Source organism: Rattus norvegicus, chromosome 3, assembly GCF_021556685.1.
Source record: "Rattus norvegicus strain SHRSP/BbbUtx chromosome 3, alternate assembly SHRSP_T2T, whole genome shotgun sequence".
In the NCBI taxonomy this organism is placed as follows: domain Eukaryota; kingdom Metazoa; phylum Chordata; class Mammalia; order Rodentia; family Muridae; genus Rattus; species Rattus norvegicus.
This window is the reverse complement of record NC_141536.1, coordinates 147,122,055-147,142,498: the sequence shown is the minus strand read 5'-3', so window position 1 is coordinate 147,142,498 and position 20,444 is coordinate 147,122,055. Positions and strand designations below refer to the sequence as shown.

At 48.8% G+C, this 20,444-nt stretch overlaps 1 protein-coding gene across 7 annotated transcripts in view; it reads right to left on the bottom strand.

The window, feature by feature from the left end:
- Ppp1r16b (protein phosphatase 1, regulatory subunit 16B) overlaps nt 1-6,038 on the bottom strand; it is a 96,168-nt gene extending 90,130 nt beyond the window's left edge. For 2 of the 7 annotated variants that reach the window (XM_087654389.1, XM_087654396.1), the window contains exon 1: nt 5,881-6,038. The gene's annotated coding sequence lies outside the window, so the exon portion shown is untranslated. 7 annotated transcript variants of the gene reach the window in all.
- Between the last annotated feature and the right edge of the window lie 14,406 nt (nt 6,039-20,444).

The following is a 20,444-nucleotide window of genomic DNA, read 5'->3' as shown; positions in this document are numbered from 1 at the left end:
CAAATCATCCTGTAAGCCAAACCCCCGGGACTCCAGGGTGCACGAGGCCTTCCAAGTTCTCATTCATTCTTTTAATGTATGTGGATTGTCTCCCTGGCTCTGACAACCGGGGACACAGCTGAATGAATTAGATACAGCCACTGACCTCAGAGGACACAAGGTCGAGTGTAACCCATCTCAGCCTTGATGCTATTCACGTTTGGGAGCCTGGAATTTTTTGCTGTGAGGGGCTGTGCTATGCACTGCAGAATATCCCATAGCCTTCCTGGTCTCGAGGCACTAGAGGCCACGTCTTCTCCAGGTCCCTCCTAGCTGGCTCTGACAAACAGAGACACCTCTAGACACTGGCCAGAACTGTTCACAACTGAGAACTGTGGGTCTAGTGAATGAAATAGAAGACTAGGGAACAGCAAAGATGGCTTAGCTGTTGAGAACGCTGTTTGCCCGGAAAGAGGATCCAGGTTTGATTCCCAGCACCCACACGCTAGCTCACAACCATCTGTAACTCCAGTTGCAGGGGATCCAATGTTCCCTTCTGACTTCTGCTAGCACCAGGCACATCTGTGGTGCACATATAGAATCAGGCGAACACTCATGCACACAAAATCAAGTAAGTAAATCTAAAAAAAAAAAAAAAAAAACTAAATAATTTAAAAAGGAAACTAAAAGAAGAATGATTATTATGTAACTCTAGGTATGGTACAAACAGAGCCATGGATGAAAATTCAGTGGACATTGTACCAATATCATGAACAGCTTAGAAGCTACATCACACAGAGGGGTGCACCCCTATAACCCCAGAACCCAGGCTGAAATAGGAGGACTGAGAGTTCAAGGAGAGCCTCAGTACATAGTGACACACACACACACACACACACACACACACACAAAACCTTAGAAACCCATCACTCTACATCGGATCAAAATCCTTAGGAGAACTCAGAATTCTTTATATGTGCGTTATATATTCAATATATATGGTCTGGGTTTCCAGATGGAGAAATTGGGGGCCCACGGAAACGGAACCATTGCCCAAGGTCCAAAAACTGGCGGAAAGCAGGATCAGAATTCAAACCCCTAAACTTAAACAGTCATCATGGAAAAACAAACAGTTAAGCATGTGCTCGAACGCCTCCTGTCTATAGGCAGGATCTATAGTCACACGATATTCTGAGCAGTCATCCTAAAAGACTCATTCCTCCCTGGGGCCAGCTTAGGGTTTGGTCACCACCTGCCCCATCAATCAAGCTACAAACTACCCGCATAGAAGCACATCTGTGGGACTCTAGTGGAATGCCATCCTGGATTCTGAGACATCCAGGAACACCTCCCCCCACAGTCACCTGCACTCAGGAATTTCCCAAAAGTCAGGGCAGGTTCCAGGAGCATACCGTAGGGTGATCCACCTACCACTCGGCACCCAGGGGCACACAAAGTCAGAAACCAAACACTGTGCAGCCAGCTTAGAGATTTACGAAACGCATACAGGACAGCACACAGCATCTTTTTTTTTTTCTTCATTCAAGGTCTCACCATGTAGCCCAGGCTATCCCTAAAATGGCTATCCTCCTGCCTCCTGACCTTCTGAGTGCTGAGATTACATACGTATTCAACCATGACGAGCAGGCATGGAACATTTTTGAAGACTTTGGCATGGGGGACCCTGTCAGGCAGAGGGAAGGAGGAGAGAAAGCTTTATGCTTGCTAAAAGAGACTGAGAAGGAATAGAGAGAACCCTTTGGTATAAAAGTAGCCCTGCTCTTCCTCCCGTGCAGAAATTAATCCTGCTCTTTCCTGGGTAACTACAGTCAGGCAACCTTTTGCAGAGAGCTGCAAAACTGACAAGGCTGCTTCGGGTCAGCGAGCATTTAACCGTGCACAGCCCCTGGCAGGATGACCTCTGACTCCTTCCCTGGCCTTCCTACCGGGACCTGCATTACACTGTTGACTGAGTTCCAGCAGCGACTCCCACCCACGGCTCCCACCCAGAGCTTCCCAGCCTGTACGCACGCACGCAGTTCTCCGTGCACGGGTGCCCATCCCTCCCTCCATTGCCCACCGCCTGGGAAAATTACCACCAAAGAGATCAAATGTGCTCCCGCAATAAGTGTGGCCCACCTGTTATTGGTAATAATAGACTAATAATAATAGCAACTAACATCTGTGAACATTTATTCATCCAGGGACAGCCCTGAGCTAAATCCTCACCCATAGCATCTCTCCTGCTCACTTTACCTCTTTGAGAGGGAAAGGATTCTGTCCGTCCAGCACAGTGTGATGGTTCAAACCTGGCATTTCCTGTGCCCTCAGTTCCCACTTCTTATTATGGAAGCTTTGACTGCACCAGACCCTCTGTCTGCAGGCCTGCCTCTCCCCTGAGATGAGAACCCCCAGAGCGACCTTGGTTATGGCAACCCCTTGCTAAGTGCAAGGTCTGTACACAGGGCCCCGGAGAAAGGATTCCCTGCAGAAGGATTCCCAATTCCCAGGACATTGCCCAAGAGACAGGCTAAGAGGCGTTCTGTATCCCCAGAACTGAAAGCAGAAGTATTACGTCCCTGTAGCCCGGGAGGGAGCAAGATCTACGAGGACCCGAGGAAAGAAAGAAACAGGTGTCACCAACAAAAGTCCCTTCTGCCTGCCTTCCAGCATCCCCATTAAGCACATCTATGATCTATGGTCTCGAGGGGTCCTTAGAGCCCAGTGGGGATGACCACGATGGGATTCTTATCACCCAGAAGAGAAAGGGGGAGGGGCTGGAAAGAGCTTTTTACACAGAGTCCCAAGCTTTTTTCAGCTCAGAGCTGTCATTTCAACTAGACTCATTCTGCTTCCTTGAGTTTTGATACTTCAGGCCGTGAGAGGCTTGTGCATGCTTCCCCCTCCCCCGAAGCTGATTTCTAAGATGTGTTGAGACAAGGGCAGTCCTCGTCTGGAATGTCCATTGAGACCCACTGTCTGCCATAGCATAACAAGCATGGGGGCTGGGAGCACAGGGTGCTGGGATGGGAGAGGGGTAAGGTCCGCAAGAGAGGGTGTCTTGGGGATCAAAACCCAGCACTTGAATCCAGGCCACCATTGCAATCTGCTGCCCTGTGTCCACGTGGTTGCTGCTGGTTGGAGCAAGTTCCCTGAGGCTCTAGTACTAAATTTTCACAAGACAGGACAAGTAGTTGGCTCAAAGGCGCTCTATAGGAAACATATAGCCTTAAAGAAAACCATTTCCCTGCCTCAGCTTCCCCTGGCTCTGTGGCTCATGAAAACACCAACAGCAAGATTAGAATTTAACCTCTGCTCCTCTGGCTCCGGGCTCCACGAACACAGAGTACAAAGTCTGTGTGGGCACCAAACGCTGGCCTTACTTACCTGGTCCTTCTAAACCAGGAAGTCTAGACTTGGCTGAATTGTCCCATTGCAAGGGGACTTTCCCAAGTGGTCTGTGACATCTAAGCCACAAGTGAGGATCAGTTTGAAACCAAAAGGTTTTTTTTTTAAGGAAGCCATTTCCAAAGGTTGAGAAGAGTTGGGGGGGTTGGGGGACAGGGGCAATGGGAGGTAGACTCCACTTGACAGAGTGGTCTGGTTGGCATCTTGCCCACAGCGTCCCAAGGACTGGGGCAGAGAAGATGGGATTTGGGTGACAGGTGGGAGAGAAGGTGGTGAGAATGTGAGTGGGAAAGGCCTTGCAAGCAGGCAGCACGATGAAAGCAGTCACCGGTCCCTACCGCCTCCTACAAGCTGGCTCTTTGTGACATAACTGAAGGAGGAAAAGTGGAACCCCACATCCCAGCCCCTGCAGAACCACCCACCAGGGCTCCACTTCTGCGCCTCGCTAGGGGACACGCCTCGCTCAAACCCTCACTGAAGGCGGGTTTGCCTAGCAGGGTCATCCATGATGCTCTGATGCACCAAGAGCTTCACGTGAGGCCTCTCTCACTTACCCTATAGCGACCATTCACCCCACTTCTTAGAGATCTATGGAGATGGGGAACCGTGAGCAGACAGCAAGTCGTCGGCTGAGTTGTGCTGAGCTCAGCCTGGAAAGAAGATCTCCCTCCCAACGGAGGTCGGTTCTCCTCTGGTACCTTACTGGCTGCAGGAAATGGCAGGATAAGGCGCACAGGGAAGTGCCCCCCCCCGCCCCCATACTCCCGAGGGCCCGGGGCGACCGCCAGCTCCTTCCTCAGATAGCCTGGAGGGAAACAGCGCCTGGCACTATTGGGCTCCGGGTCTTCCACAGAGGGCGATTCACAGGCCGCACCTGGTGCTCCCGGCCGCCAGGAGCTGGTGGGCGCCTCTGACAGCAAGAACAGGAGCCCTTTATGAGCAGTGTAATCACATGGGCGCGCAAGCATCGGCTTTCCGTTCTAAGCGCTGTGCAGCCTCATCTCTGTTCCCCCTGCTCTTCAGATTCCAGGGGGAGCAAAGGCTCCCAGGCCTGGCCCGTGGTGGCGGCGCCCCGCTGGCTTGCAGAGAGGGCCATAGTCACAGCTCACCTAGAGACCCGATTATCCGATGCCCGGGACTGGAAGCTGCATCAGCAGCATCTTCCGTAAAGCAGGAGGCAGGGCTGGGAGGGGAGCGCAGAGGAAAGAGAGTCCGCATCCACCCCGGAGGCGGGTAGGAGCGCCTCCCGCTCCTGGTTCCCACTCGGGGCGATCTGGGCGCTCAGCGTGACCTTGTGGGAGACCCCTCAGTCGACCTCTGGGGCAGGGCTGCGCCGTTTCTGCACATCTTGGGCGCTCGGGGGCGCTGTTCCCTGCGGGAGCGGATGCGCGGGACTCGCGAGGAGTGGAGCGCTCCGGGCGCGGGGATCCGCAGCTCGCGCCTAAGGCGGCGGGCAGAGAGGCCGGGAGCATCCCTTCTGGGGAATCACCACGCCGGGGGCTACCGAGACCGACCCACAGGCTCTAGGGGTGGAGATCCCGCCCTGGGTCAGGTTTGTCCACAGGGACACCAGCCTCCGGGACTTTTCCCACCCCGGGAGCAACGCTCTCAGCGCGCTGCTGCTGCTTGCCCAGACCAAGCGCCGCCACGCGAGGGGGCGGCGCCCCCATGCCCGGCTCCTAGACCGCGTGCCCAGGGCGTCTGGTGTTCTGTAGCTTCACCACCCAGCCTTGTAACCCTGGCAGACAGTAGCCCAGACAGACCACGGACCTCACATCGCCCCCCAAAATCCACTCATTGCAGCCCTGGTCGACAACCTGCCAATGCACCCTCTACGTAGACCAGCCTCCCCATCCGAAGGCGAGACGTGGGAGACAGTGGCCCAACTCCCCGGCCTCGCACCCTCGGTACCTTTCCAGCACATCCCACCGTCACCGCACCCCCCCTCCCCAATTATCTTAAGCCACCCTCCCTTGGCCAAGGCACCCCTCTCCAGCAGCCAGACTGGAAGGGGCCGAGACACCTGCCGGATCCGCAGAGTGCAGAGAGGAATGCGGCGCCACTCAACTCACCCGCTCTCTCGAGCCCTGCCCCGGGCGGCTCCCAGCCCCGGCTCAATCCGCAGGTCCCAGAGCCGCAGCTGGTGGTGCGGCGACAGAGCCAGCTCTGCTTGGTAGCGAGCCACCGCGCCGCCTCTTGACTCCTCCCCTAAGGCGGAGCCTAAGCTCTCTGGAAAGGGGTGGGCCCGAGCAGGCCCAAGGGGCTTGTCACCACGCAACAAGAAGGTCTAGGTCTTAGCACCCTCGGGATGAAGACCCCTTTTCTGAGCTGCAGGAATTTGGAAGCAGCTGAGACACAGCCGGTCTTCAGAATAGCTCTCCTTGACTGTGCCCCACCCCTAACCTCCAGTACAGACAAGGAGTAGACAGGGTGGTATTTTATTCCCATTTGACAGGCAGACCCAGTGAGGCCCAGAAAGGGAAAATAACCTACCTATAGTGGCACAGAATGGGGTCAGTGCCCGAAAGTCAACTTCCCACGTTAAGCTTGAGTCAGAAGGCTCTCCAAATATCACGAACTTGGCCAGGCCTTATCTAGAGGACAGGGCTATATAGATAGGTCTTTTAGCTGAGAAAAGGCAACAGACTGTGGCCTGTGACGTGGATTCCAGGAAGGAAGTGGTCGTGCCTAGGCTGATGTCTGTCACCGGCTGAGGTGCAGAGGATCTAGACCCAGCTGCTTCCTTGAGGTTTCCTGCTAAGAACAAGACCCAAACCCCCTGGGTTTCTGTCATGTAACGAAGGCAGCTGCTGGACAGAAGACCCTGCAGTGTGTGCTTTCCCTGAGGGCAATGGGTTTAACTCTGTTTAATTTAATTTTGAAAGTTGCTCCTTTAAATTGCTCCTCCCCCCAGGGAGAGGGGAGAAAGTGGACAAAGAGAAAAACCCCATCCCAAACATTCTCTGGAATCCACATTCCCTGAAAGCTGACTTTGGAACAATGGGGTTCTCTTTTCCACAAAGGGCTTTGTTCCCTGCACTTTCCCAGCCTCCAGATTAGAGCCAGAGGCACCCAGGGCTAACCAGCTGGGAAAGCAACGAGAAAAGATTCACAATTTAGATCTCGGGGATCCTCGGTAATCCTGTTTGAAACACTCGCGATAAAACTCATAAAGCCAGGAGCACTGTCTAAATGTATTGGTTTCCTTTTTGTTTTAAGACAGGATCTCACTAAGCGCCCTGGCTGGCCCGGAATGGACTATGTAGATCAGGCTGGCCTTAAACTCACAGAGATCCTGCGGCCTCTACCTCCTTGGTGTTGGGATTAAAAGTGTGTGCCACTACTCCCTGCCCGATTTCCTATTTGCTCAATACATTCAGTTATTTTTCTTGGAGGAGCAAAACCCTGTGGGTTGAGTAAGGGAATATAGCTCAGTAGATAGAGTGCTTGTGCAGCAGCACAAAACTCTGGGCTCAATCCCCAGTACCCTGAGTGGGTATCAGTACCAAGTGTGGTGGCAAACGCGTGTAATTCCAGCTCTGAGGCGTACGTATGAATTTGAGGCCAGGCTATGGACACATGAGACCTTGTCTCAAAACAACAGAACCCACCTCAGGTTGGGTCCTTCTAAGTCTCCCCCAAGTCTGAAGTCCTCTTTCCTATGCCCCCAGGCTCCCCCTCAGTTCATTAATAATCCAGTTGTGAATGACGCTGATTCTGGAGCAATTAGAGACGGCAGAGCAGGTGGAGAAGGCTCCGAGTGAAGTTTAAAATAACCCAGGGGGGCATTGTTCTCAGCAGAATGTTTCCATCAAGAGCTGTGGGGGGGAGTGGGCGGGAAACCATGTATCTCTTCTAGGGCGCACTGAACTTAGAGCCTGGTTCCCGGAAACAGAGTCTTTACCGGAGTAGGGGGTTCCAAAACTGGGCGTTGTACCGTTCACTGGCATCTCTCACACTACTATACACCCAAAGGGAAGGCAGACTGTACTCAGAGGACCCCTGCTTCCTCATTTCAATCCTACCAGGAAGCTACAGCAATCAAAACAATGTGGTAAAACTGTAAGGATAAACGTACAGGCAGATGAAACGAAACTGAGACTCCGGATGGAAGGTAGGTTCTGCATCTGCAGCCAGCCCCCTTTCATAGGAGCGCCAGCTCAATGGAGAAGGAACAGTCTTTAATAAATGGCTCCGGGGAAACTGAGCCCCGTGCCAAAGGAGGAAGCCTACCCCCACCTCACACCACAAACAGAAATAACTTTAAAATGGACCAGAAAACTAACCTACTTGCTTCTGGAGTTTTACTCTATACAGTTTCACTCTATAGCTCAGGCTAGCCTGGAACATGCTATCTGGCCAAGGCTGGTCTTGAACTCCAGATCCTCCTCCCTGCTTTTCTAATGCTAAGGTGTAGACATGTGGCCACTCCTCCTGGCTCCCAAGTCTACCAGCTTTCATCTCAGACTTCAGCCTACACAACCAATCAAAATGGATCTCCGCAGTTTAAGCCATCAGTCCAGGATATTTTGTTATGGTAACCGCCAGTCAACCAATAAGGACCTACAGAATGGGGTGGGGTGGGAGAATGCTTATATCTATATCTGGTAAGGGGTTTAGAATATATAAGGAACTCTACAGCTCAGGAATAAAAAGAGAGCTCAGTTAAAAACAGGGCAAGGAGGCACCATGTGCCACGATTTACAATCTCAGGATTTGAGAGATGGAGGGAGAAAGATCAGGAGTTCAAGGTCACCTTCCCACCTTCCACCGAACAGTGAAGTATGAAGCCAGCCTGGGCTACATAAAGCTCTGTCCCAAAAGAAGAGTAAAAAAAGAGAGGAGAAGAAAAGAAAAAGAAAAGATTAGATGTGTCAGCAGATAGTCCAGAAAGTCCACTCCTGTGTGAACTGGAGAGAAATGAAACTGTCTTCACTAATATGACAAATATTCATATTATTTTTATCCATGGCAGCCAAAGGGCAGGAAAAGACAAAAGGCCCACCCAATGATGGCTATGTGATAAAATATGATCTACCTATACAATGCAATATTATTTTAGAATCAAAACAGATAAAATAGGGGCTGGAGAGATGGCTCAGCAGGTGGGAGCATTTGGTGTGCAACCGTGAGGACTGGAGTTCTGATCCCAGCATTCAGGTGACGAGCTAGGTGACTCCAGCTACAGAACAGCTCACTACACACACACACACACACACACACACACACACACATACACACATACCACACACACACACACATAGACATACACATAGACACACACACCTACACACACATACACACATGCACCACACACATAGACACACACATACATACACACACAGACACACACACTCACACACACATACACACACAGAGACATACACATAGACACACACACCTACACACACACATACACCTACACACATACATACACACACAGAGACACACACACACCACACACATAGACACACACACACTCACACACTCACATACACTCACACACACTCACACACACATACACATACATACACACACAGACACACACATACACACACATATACACACACATACACAGACTCACAACACACACATACACACACATATACACACACATACACAGACTCACAACACACACACATACACACACAGACACACACTCACACATACATAAACACACACACTCACACACACATACCCACACACTCACACACACGTACACATACATACACACACAGACACACATACACACACATATACACACAGACACACAGACACACACATATACACACACATACACAGACTCACAACACACACATACACACACACTCACACATACATAAACACACACATGCACACACACACACACACACACACACACACCACTAAATGTTTTTTAAATGGAAGAGACATGCAAGAGGTTCTCAACCTGTGGGTCACAATCCCTTTGAGGTAGCATATCACATATCCTGTATATTGGATAGTTATATTACAATTAGGTTGTGAAGTAGCAACAAAGTAATTTTATGGTTGGGGTCCCCACAACATGAGGAGCTGTGTTAAAGGGTTGCAACACTAGGAAGACTGAGAAACAGTGTGCTAGAGAGATGGCTCGGCAGTTAAGAACTCAATGCTCTTCCAAGAAGACTCAAGTTCAGTTCCAAGCCACATACATTTGTTTTGTGTATATGAGTTACATTGTCCCTGTCTTCATGCACACCAGAAGAGGACACCATTACAGATGGTTGTGACCCACTGGGTTCTCTGGAGTCACAGAATTTATGGGTAGTCTCTATATAGTAAGGAAATCTGTTGATGACCTACAGTCTGTAGCCCCAATTTCCCAACAATGGTCAGCAGCAGCTGTGAATGGAAGTCCAAGGATCTAGCAGCTGCCAGTCCCACAAGGCAAGCAGTTGAAGAAGAGACGGTCTTCCTTCTTCCAATGTCCTCATGTAGGTCTTCAGCAGAAGGTGTGGCCCAGATTAAAGGTGGGTACCACCATGCTCAGATCTGGGACTTGCTTTGTCCCAGATGACCTTGAACTCAAAGATCTCCTTGCCTTAGTCTCCTGGGATTCGTAGCCACTATGTCTCAAGATCTCCATGCCAAGATCCAGGTCAGAAACTTATGTCTTCCAGCCTCAAGATCTGGATCACAGGTGAGCCTTCCAGTTCTGGATTGTAGTTCATTCCAGATATAGTCAAGTTGACGACCAGGAGTAGCCCCTACAACCCACCCCTTGTCAACCTAACACAAATAATATCTCACGTGTACATGAAAAAATAACCAGGTCATGAATATGATTAATATAATATAACTATTCCTCGTACAATCACAAACGCATTTTCCTCATACAATCACAAATGCACAAACACATCCTTTTAATATCTCAACTTAAATACCAATAGATGTTAGAGAAATTGGAAGAAAGCACTAATAGCTATACAAATGTGTTCTTAACAAAATAAAACAGAAGCATTCATATTACTTTATAATCCTCGTTTCTGCAACTGGTTATGTGGCCTTAGATGGTACTTATAACTACTTCTACTACTACCCATTCTGTATTTCCTCAAACCACAGCAAACACCTCAACAGGCCTTGGCTCTTTTCCTGGAGGAGTGACCCATACCTTCATTCCTGGTGGGTCTGTGTCCCTTGTCATCCTGCTTGGCTTAGACTGTTGTAGTTTCCCATTGGCTTTAATCTCAGGACACGACAGTACTAAGAGACGCCCCAAGGGATCTCCTGCACTCCAGACATAATCCTTCTTACCTCCATTGTGGAGAGGCAATTCAATTTCCTCATGGTAATCTGGATCTATCACCCCTCCTAACACTGCTATTCCTTTCTTAGTCTGTTGGTTTAAGAGCATTAGAAACCCAAAATGACCAAGGGGAAGTCTGAGCTTCCAGTTCAATGGAATGTTTGTTGTGGCTCCTCATAGGAGTCCCCTCTCTGCAACCAAAACTTCTAGGCCAGAAGAACCTAGAGTAGTAGGGACAGGAAGCAAAACTTTTCCTAGAGAATCACTAGGAGTGATAGTGAGTGGAACTATTCCCTTTCCCATCCCTTGATTCCTGGACCCATGGATTCTGGCTATGGGAGAAACTGCACCATATATCAGAATCTGACTCAAAGCATATACTGCCTTCTGAAGAACTCTTCCCCAGCCCTCCATGCTGCTGCCACCTATTTGACACTATGACTCTGTCTTCAAAAGGCCACTCCATCTTTTTATCCACCCAGCTGTTTTAGGATGGTGGGGTACATGGTAAGACCAGTGGATTCCATGACTATGGGCCCACTGTCGTACTTCTCCGGCTGTGAAATAAGTTCCTTGGTCTGAAGCAATACTGTGTGGAGTACCATGACAGTGGACAAGGCATCCTGTAAGTCCATGGGCAGTAGTTTTGGCTGAAGTATTACATGAAGGAAAGGCAAATCATAACCAGAATATATCTACACCAGTAAGAACAAAATGCTGTCCTTTCCACAGAGGAAGTGGTCCAATATAGACAACCTGTCACCAGGTTGCTGGCCGGTCACCTCGAGGAATGATGCCCTATCTGGGGGCTCAGTGTTGGTCTCTCTGCTGTTGGCAGATCTGGCATGCAGCAGCAGCTGTAGCCAGGTCAGCCTTGGTGAGTGGACGTCCATGTTGTTGAGCCCAAGCATAACCTCCATCTCGGCCACCATGGCCACTTTGTTCATGTGCCCATCGAGCAATGATGGGGTGGCTGGGAAAGAGGCTCACTGTCCGCAGAACGGGTCATGTTATCCACTTGATTATTGAACTCCTCCTCAGCTGAAGTCACCTTTTGGTGAGCATTTACATGGGACACCGATATCTTCACATCCTTTGCCCATTTGGAGAAATCTATGCACATAATTCTTCCCCAGATGTCTTTCTCACCAATTTTCCAATCATGATCTTTCCAAGTCCCTGACCATCCAGTCAATCCATTGGCTACCGCCCATGAGTCAGTGAACAATCGTATGTCTGGCCATTTCTTCTTCCAAACAAACTGTAATACCATGTGTATTGTCCAAAGTTCTGCCCATTGTGAAGATTTCCCTTCACCTGTATCTCTCAGGGTTGTCTGGGGAAGGGGTTGTAATGCTGCAGCTGTCCACTTCCAGGTGGTGCCGGCATGACATTCAGAGCCATCAGTAAACCAGGTCCTAGTCTTCTTTTCTCCAGCCAGCCAATCATAAGGAACACCCCATGAGGCTACAGGCGCATGCTTGGCAGCAGATGGCATTGTAACAGGAGTAGGAACCATAGGCATTTGAGCAACTTCTTCATGTAACTTGCTTGTGCCTTCAGGACCTGCCCGGGCCCAATCACGTATATCACCATTTCCATTTGATAATAGACTGCTGTTGGGCACGTCCTACTTTATGACTTGGAGGGTCTGATAACACCCAGCTCATGATGGGCAGTTCAGGTCGCATGGTAACTTGGTGTCCTATTGTCAAACGTCCAGTTTCCACTAAGGCCCAATAGTGGGCCAAGAGCTGTTTTTCAAAGTGAGAACAGTTATCTGCAGAAGATGGTAGAGCTTTGCTCCAAAATCCCAAAGCTCTCTTCTGTGAGTCACCTACAGGGGCCTCCAGAGGCTCCAAAGAGCATCTCTGTCTGCCACCGACACCTCAAGTACCATCAGGTCGGCTGGATCACATGATCCAAGTGGTAGGGCAGCCTGCACAGCAGCCTGGACCTGTTGCTGGGAATTGAACTCAGGACCTCTGAAAGAGCAGCCAGAGCCTTCTCTCCAGCCCCTGTCTTTTATTTTTTTTGATATTATAACACAATCACATCATTTATCCCTTCCTTTCCTCCCTCTTAACCCTCTGTTCTACTTCTTCTTGCTCTCTTTCAGACTCATAACCCCTTTTTCCATTAATTATTGTTATATATATACATATATATGCATGAAACAACACATATACACACATGCACAATACATACATACGCATTCCTTTTTTTTTTTTTTTTTTCGGAGCTGGGGACCGAACCCAGGGCCTTGCGCTTGTTAGGCAAGCGCTCTACCACTGAGCTAAATCCCCAACCCCATACATACACATTCCTATATCCATGACTACCACCTGCCGAGTCTGTATGATATCACTTGCACGTCTGTGTTCAGGGTTGAGCCTTTATTGGATGACCAATCGGTGTGCTTTTCTCTGGGGAAGCCTGTCTCTCACACCCTCAGCATTCCTTAGTTGCCTGTAGTTCTTGCATGGGGCTGAGGCCTCCTGGGATTTTCCCCATCACGTTGGCAACTCTATTGTTATTGTCCTTGTTTAGCTTGTGTTTAGGCTGCCATGTTGGGGAGACATAGATGAGATTTTGAAGGTGCAATTCTATGGAAACTCAAAGTGCATGCTCACACACCCCATGATTCTGTTTAAGATGTCTCGAAGAGAGAAACCCCGGCTGGAGATGTAGCTTGGCTGTTGGAGTCCTGGCCTGGCATACACCAGGCCCTAGGTGTGATCCCACATAAACCAGGCATGATGTAATCCCAACATTAGAAGGATCAACAGTTCAAGGTCATCCTCAACTACACAGTGAGGTAGATTCCAGCCTGGGATATGAGAGACCATGACTCAAAAATTAAAAGAAAAAAGAAAAAAACAAAAGACCCACAGAGACAATAGAATGGACAGATGTCTATCTTTGATGGTAGGGTGTGGCTGGAGGCAGTTGGGGGATCGACAGGTAAAGGGTTTCTCTTTTTAAAGATTTATTTATTTGTATATAGGTAAGTACACTGTAGCTGTCTTCAGACACTCCAGAAGAGGGCATTGGATCCCATTACAGATGGTTGTGAGCCACCATGTGGTTGCTGGGAGTTGAACTCGGGACCAGTGTTGCTGAGCCATCTCACCAGCCCCCATAAAGGGTTTTCCTTTTGGAGGTGATGAAAAGTTCCTCAATGCTGGGCAGTGGTGGCCCAGGCCTTTAATTTCAACACTTGGGAGGCAGAGACAGGCGGGTCTGAGTTCGAGGCCAGCCTGGTCTACATAGAGTTCCAGGATAGCCAGGGCTACATAGAGAAATCCTCTCTTGAAAAACCAAAAAGGCTGGGTGTAGGGGCTAGAGAGATGGCTCAGCGGTTAAGAGCACTGACTGCTTCTCCAGAGGTCCTGAGTTCAATTCCCAGCAACCACATGGTGGCTCACAATCGTCTGTTAATGGGATCTGGTGTGTCTGAAGACAGCTACAGTGTACTCCTGCACATAAAATAAATAAATAAATCTTTAAAAAGAGAGAGATGGAAAAAAGCAATAGAAAGAAAGAAATGTTCCTCAGTGGATTCTAGGGATGACTTACAGCAGAAACTCACCGAAGTCACCCAGTTACATCCTTCAAATGGCTGAATGACAAGGCAGGTGAATTATATCACAATAAAGTTGAGTTGTTTTTTTCTTAAAGCAGCTCTTGAATGCTGAATACTAGTATACTCCAAAGCCCTTCCTCCTGTCACTAGGCTGGAGCATCCCAGCCATTCAACCCAAGGTCGTCTGTGGGTGTTTATAAAGAAAGCATTAGCGCTCAAGGCCAGTGAGTGTGGTAAGAGGCTACAGAAAACATTTGAGAACCCAAAACCAGATGAGTGGTCTCCTACATGTAAAATCTGAAACACTGGTTTGTATAAACACAGACTTAGGCAGCTCCATGACGTCAGCTCCCCTGCACAACCTCCAATCGATTAGAAGCAGCATAAGTATATTACATAGTGTCTATGTTATGTAAATCACCGCTATAACTCAGCGAATCAACAGCTCATTTCCGTGTGAAGTGGGCCGGACAGGCTGACAGGCCGTAGGGTCTGAGAAAGGACTTGACTCCAGCCCCCGAAGGGATTCATGCTACAGGCAATTTGATTCGCTGGTGCTTAATGCTCACCGGAAGTGAGTGCTGGCCTGGCCTGTTTATTCACTCCCTGATAACTAGTCCGTTCAGTCCTGAGGGCAGCTTAAGGCAAGCCAAACCAGGCAGCTTTAGCTCCCTATGCCGCTGACTCTGGTGATGATGCTGGCCCCAGGCCAGGCTCTACCAACCACAGGCACACAGAAAGTCCGGCATCACGCACCACCACGTGGTCTCAAACAACAGAGGGGGTTGGAGAAAAGCATCCCCTGTTGGTGTCCTGGTTCTGGCAGGAGCTGGCTGGGCGGTCCTTTCCTCTTCCCCAGGCCCATTTCCTGCTCTGTAAATCTCCAATTGTACACATTGTACAATACTTTGTGTGTGTGTGTGTGTGTGTGTGTGTGTGTGTGTGTGTGTGTGTGTGTGTGTGTCTGCGCGCGCACGCGTGGGCGCGTTTTCTCATGTCCTCATGCTTTTAAGGGAAACGCGTTCTCTCACATCCTCATGCTTTTAAGGGAAGTGGCCTTTCCTTTCCTTTCCTCTACCTCCCAAGCCTGCCCCCTGAGGCCATTTGCGCACAGCAGGACTGTAGCTGGTGTGGAGGGATCCTTGGGTGATGATGAGTACCAATAGATAAGAACATTCTGTAGGGCCATATGACAGGGTGAGTGAGGGTTGAGGTGACCTTCTGTTTAAATTTCTCCCTAGGTTTGTTTGTTTTCTGAATAAAAGGCTTCTGCCGGGTGTGGGAGCACACACTTGTCATCCCAGCATTCGAAGCTGAGGCAGGAGGATTACTCCAAGCTCAAGTCGCTGGGGCTATGTCGCTGAGATTCTATAGAAACAAAGGAGAAAAGGCCTCCCTGTGATCCAGGTAAGCCTTGAGCTTGCAGTCTTCCCACCTAAGCATCCCAAGCGCTGTGGTTACAGATGTGCCACCAAGCTGCCAGCTTCAGGCCACAGTGCCCAGGCTTTGCTGCGTGCTGCTGCAGACCACTGCAGTTAGAGTCATCGGATGTTGATTTTCTAAGTCCATGCACAGGCTTTATAAACCTCAGACGTGCTGCAAACGCAATTCGACTTCAGGAGCCAGGGTTCAAGATCACTGCCTAAGTCCTTTTTGCCCACACTTGGCTGACTGAGCACAGAATGGTTCATGGGAGAGCATTCAGTCCTGGCCTTTGTGGTCTTCCCGTCTTCTTTGGGCTATGACAGAGACTAGGAATGTGCCTTTAGCCAAGTCTAAGAAACAACAGATCTTCGCTAATGCCTTTGGTGCCTTGATAGCCATACCTCAGAGCCTCCAAATTCCCTTGGCTGAATAACCACATACAATGCTCTTTAAAGTGCATCACTTGGGGCTAAAGAGACAGCTCAATGTCTAAGAACATTGAACCTGAGGACCCAGGTTCAGTTCCCAGCAGTCACACTGGGGAGCTCACTCCAGCCCCTCAGAGGATGCAGCATCTCTGACCTCCACAGACACCTGCAGTCAAGTACCCAATACACACACACACACACACACACACACACACACTCACACACACACACTCACACACACACTCACACACACACTCACACACTCACACACACACTCACACACACACATACTCACACTCACACACTCACACTAATCCATGCATATACACCTAACTAATTAAAAATAAACTAGATCTTTAGATACCAGTTCTATTTTATAATTATCAATACAATAATTGATATTGATTAAGGTGGGAAGAGTCAATAATAAATGCTAAAACCATTGACTGAAGAATTATTTAGATAAGGGAATACTCACTTGTTTCAACATATTACACAGGGCTGGACATGGCGGCACACACCTATAATCTCAGCACTGGGGGGGCCTGAGGCAGAAAAATCTCAAGTTCAAAACCAGCCTGGGCCACATAGGATACCCTGGTTCAGAAAACCAAAACAAAGGAACTCATCTTAGTTCAGGTTTCTACAGCTGCTATGAAGCACCACGACCCAAAAACAAGTTGGGAAGGAAAGGGTTTATTTGTCTTACACTTCTACATTGTAGTCCATCTCTGAAGGAAATCAGGACAGGAACCCAAACAGGGCAGGAACCTGGAGGCAGGAGTTGATACAGAGGCCATGGAGGGGTGCTCCTTACTGGCTTGCTCCTCATGGCTCACTCCGCCTGCTTTCTTAGAGAGTGCAGGACCACCAGTCCTGAAATAGCACCACCCACAATGGGCTGGGCCCTCTCCCATCAATCACTAACTAAGAAAAGGTCTTGCAACTGGGTCTTCTGGAGGCATTTTCTCAACTGAGGCTCTCTTCTTTTCAGAGAATTATAGATCGTGTCAAGTTGACATAAAACCAGGCAGCACGTCACCCACGGGTTACTTACTAATTTAAAAGGGGGTCACATCCACCTTCACAATAAAAAGATGTATCCGTCTCCTTCTAAAAGCTCAAACTCAGGGTCACCCAGAGGGGGACAGTGTGACATTGTTTGCTCTCTGACACGATGCATTGAGACTACCCAACATCTTCGATGTCATTTTCTTGCCAAAAATACTTAACCTGATTTTTAATCATGAGGAAAATTTAGACAAATCTAGAATGTGGGACATTCTAGAAGCCTAGAATCTCTTAAAAGTTAGTAGCCTTTTTTAAAGGCGGGAGTTATTCTAGGTTAATAGAGACTAAAGAGACATAGTGTGCGCTCTCTCTCTCTCTCTCTCTCTCTCTCTCTCTCTCTCTCTCTCGTATGTGTGCATGCACCTGTGTGTATAAATGCATGCATTTTGATTAGATCCTGGAAAAGGGAACAGCCAAGAAAGGAAGGCAGTCAGCTAGGAGTTCATACGTTCTGTGTCCACGAGGAAATGGTTAGAGCTTTATTTGTTTTGATTTTAAGACATTTGTTTGTGTGTATGAGTGTCTGTCTGCATGTGTGTGCATCATATGTGTGCCTGGTGCTTGAGGAGGCCAGAAAGGGGTATCGGATCCCCTGCAGCTGAAATTATAAGACATTGTAAGCCACCCGATGGTGCTGGGGATTGAACCTGGGTCCTGTAGAATAGCAGTGAGTTCTCTTAAAGCTGAGACATCGTTCCAGCCCCGTTTCCTTAGATTTTTAACTTCTCTGGGACTTTGGAATAAAAAATGGGAGTGGGGGAGGCAGGTTCCTTGAAGATCTGGAATCTATGCCCTGGAGTGGGACCTGGGATCTGCAGTTTTAAAAGGCACTCAGGTGACTGGCATGGGTACAGGATGTCACCACCTCCAAAGCCATTTTGGATGTCCCCACAGCATCCTGTGCCAGATGTTCAGCCAAACAGCCTCATCTCACCCTTTCCCCTCTGCCTGGCCCACGTCTCCACCCTTCCTTCTAATCCAGATTCACATGTCACTTCCTCAGGAAGACCTCCAAGAGCACACTCAAAGGCTGGAGAGATGACTCAGTGGTTATGAGCACTACCTGCTCTCCCAGAGGGTGAGTTCGATTCCAGCAACCACATGGCAGCTCACAGACATATAGCCAGGCAAAACACCTATATATATGAAATAAAGATTTTAGTTAAAAAATAATAAAGAATACAGTCACTCAGAGCCCCCAGGGACTAGGTAGTAATTTTACATCCAGTTGTGACTATTGAATTTATGTTGTCCCCTCACATTAGACAGTGTCATGGCTGAAATGTCTCCTCCCCAACCTCCACTCCGAAGCATATGTTGAAGTCCTTACCCTGAGCTCCTTGGGCTATAGCTATGTCTGCAGAGAATCTCTTTGCTATAGCTCAAGAACATATGCTAACTACATGGGTCCCTGGGTGGTACTAGTGGGAGTCTTTAGGTCATTAGGTCATGTTTTCAAAGGGCACTGTGGGAGCCTGGTTCTCCCTCATTGTCTTATCTTCCTGAATTGTAACACAATGGTTTTGCTCCGGCCAAGTCTCCTGTTGCTGTCTGTAGAGTGAATTTAGGCAGCTTGTCTCAAAAAAAAAAAAAAAGAAAGAAAGAAAGAAAGAAAAAGTTAAGATGCAGCCAAGTAGTATTTTAGAAGTTATGAGGCATAAGTTTCTTTCCTCTCATTTTCTGTATAGTGGTCACAGCAGCTGTGGCCTTCAGCTCTCCAGTCATCATCTATTGTCTCTAGATGCTTCTAGGGCAATCTGGATGTCAGCCCCTAGCAAAGAGAACTTGTTCCCCAATTCCAATGTGGGACATCTACAGCAGGTGGAGGGAAGCCTGAATATTCCTGCCTATAGCAAGGGAGGGAAAGCCTTCGGAGTTCTTAAAACCCAGACTTAGAAGAGACACACAAAATGCTGAGGTGGTAAGGCAGGATGCTTATCCCCAGACAGCCGGCAGGATGAAGAGAGCCTCAGCTTCTGACCATCAGGAAACGCAACTGAGGCTGGCAGAATGTAAGCTCACAGCCACATGACGGAGGAGGTCTGCCAGTGTTCTTGCAAACGAGGACTGTGGAACCTTGGAACAACATGGCATTATATAAGAAAGTTGGATGGGCAAGCAGACAGGCTTAGGATGTAGCGCTCAGTGGCTAGAGTGTTCGCCTAGCAAGTGCACGGCCCTGGGTTCGATCCCCAGCGCACTGGTGGTGCACGCCTGTAATCCCAGCACTTAGTTGGGATTGGGGTTCATGGTTAGCTTGGGGTACATGAAACTCTGTCCCCAAAACAATAGGAAACCTAGGAAACAGTAATGCCTGCCTAGAGGAAAAATCCCCACCTATGTAGTAGAACTAACACAGAAGGGTACTCATTACAGCTTTATCGGTAAGAGCCAACACACAGCAGGCTAAATGGCTGCCAGCAGGGAAATAATGGAACGCTAAACAACTGAAATGGAGCCACCTGTGGCACATGTCACGTGTGGCCAACATGACGGAGGAAAGATAAAGCCAAGCTGGGTATGACACCTGCTGTGGGATGGTTTTTGTGTTTCAGAAGCATGATCCATCCATGTGTGACAGGCACACGGGCAGCAGGGGGGCTAGAACAAGGTGGGCTGGCGGTCCTCGATGATCCCTATAGATCCACTCAGCCTCCCACATCACTGGGGGAGTAAAACTGTAAAGGTCACTGTTCTGCTGGCTTCTCACAGGGTTCAGTTCCAGCAGACCAGAGGGAGGTCCCACAGGACAGCAGGAAGATATGAAGCCATTAAGTTGGTTGTGCCCCTCTGCGGAAGACCCCAGACCTTGTAAGTGGTTCCCTCCAGGATGTGGCCATTTCTCGCTCCCCTAACCATGAAATGGGGATGACAAAATCTCTCACAGTCACTGTGTGAAATGGGTTGGTGTGTCTGGTGGGTTATAAACACTGAGCAAACATTAGAATCTTCTTTTTTAAAGAAATTATTTATTTACTTTATTTATAGATAGTTGTGAGCACAATGGGGTTACCGGGAATTAAACGCAGGACCTCTGGAAAAGCAGTCAGTCCTCTTAACCACTGAACCATCTCTCCAGCCCCCTTAGAGTCTTTTTTTTTTTTTTTTGGTTCTTTTTTTTTTTTTTTTCCGGAGCTGGGGACCGAACCCAGGGCCTTGCGCTTCCTAGGCAAGCGCTCTACCACTGAGCTAAATCCCCAACCCCACTTAGAGTCTTAATATTGCCCATTCTCTATTGTTGCAAAGAAGCCTTTTCTCTCTCTCTTAAGATAAAGAG